Source organism: Humulus lupulus, chromosome 4, assembly GCF_963169125.1.
Source record: "Humulus lupulus chromosome 4, drHumLupu1.1, whole genome shotgun sequence".
Lineage (NCBI taxonomy): Eukaryota > Viridiplantae > Streptophyta > Magnoliopsida > Rosales > Cannabaceae > Humulus > Humulus lupulus.
The window spans coordinates 62,500,876-62,501,915 of record NC_084796.1 but is presented as its reverse complement, the minus strand read 5'-3'; the positions used below and the strand labels follow the sequence as shown (position 1 = coordinate 62,501,915).

At 39.9% G+C, this 1,040-nt stretch overlaps 1 non-coding gene across 1 annotated transcript; it reads right to left on the bottom strand.

Moving 5' to 3' along the window:
• Positions 1-305: 305 nt before the first annotated feature.
• LOC133833263 (small nucleolar RNA R71) lies at positions 306-411 on the bottom strand. The gene has a single exon (XR_009892655.1). It is a non-coding gene; the product is annotated as a small nucleolar RNA R71 (small nucleolar RNA).
• Between the last annotated feature and the right edge of the window lie 629 nt (positions 412-1,040).

Genomic DNA, 1,040 nt, shown 5'->3' with positions numbered 1-1,040 from the left:
CTATTGCTGCAAATAATTTTGAGATTAAGCCAGCAATATTACAAATGGTGCAGTCTACTGTTCAGTTTGGGGGGTTGCCCATGGAAGATCCTAATTTGCACATAGCCAATTTCTTGGAGCTATGTGAAACATTTAAGATGAATGGGGTGAGTGACGATGCGATCAGACTTAGATTATTCCCATTCTCTCTACGAGACCGGGCAAAGAGTTGGCTAATTTCATTGCAAGTTAATTCTATCACAACATGGGAGAAGTTAGCCCAGAATTTCTTTGCAAAGTTTTTCCCTCCAGCAAATAAAGTTGCAAAGTTGAGAGGGGAGATTAATAATTTCTACCAGACAGAAGGGGAATCATTGTATGATGCATGGGAAAGATTTAAAGAGTTGTTAAGGAAGTGCCACATCATGGTATAGAGAAGTGGATGCTAGTCCATAATTTTTATAATGGGTTGAACAGTACTACTCGTACCATAATAGATGCTGCAACAGGAGGTGTGTTTATGAGTAAGAGTTCTAATGAGGCATATGAATTGCTAATGGAGATGACAATGAATAAATACCAGTGGCCAATTGAATAGGGAAAAACAAAGAAGGTGGCTGGTATAATTGAATTGGATGCTATTTCCATGATTACAACACAAGTGGGAGCTTTAACAAAGCAGTTACAACAGAGCAACCTGTCAGCTCAAACCATGCAAGTTCAGAGTTTATGTGGGGCATGTGGGAGTGCTCATCCATTAAATCAGTCGCATGCCATGGATATGAATAATATACCTACGGAACAAGTCCAAGCTATAGGAAATTTTCAAAGACCAACCAACAACCCCTTTTCAATGTCATATAACCAAGGGTGAAGGAATCATCCTAACTTCTCATGGAAAAATAATCAAGCTGCACAACAGCCTTTCCCTCAAAGTCAGCAACAATACCCACGTGCACAACAACAACCACATCAGCCAACACATATGAAATAACGTGAAGCACAACCTGATACACTGAACAAGTTCATGACAGAAGCTAGGGCATCTATCAGGAGTTTGG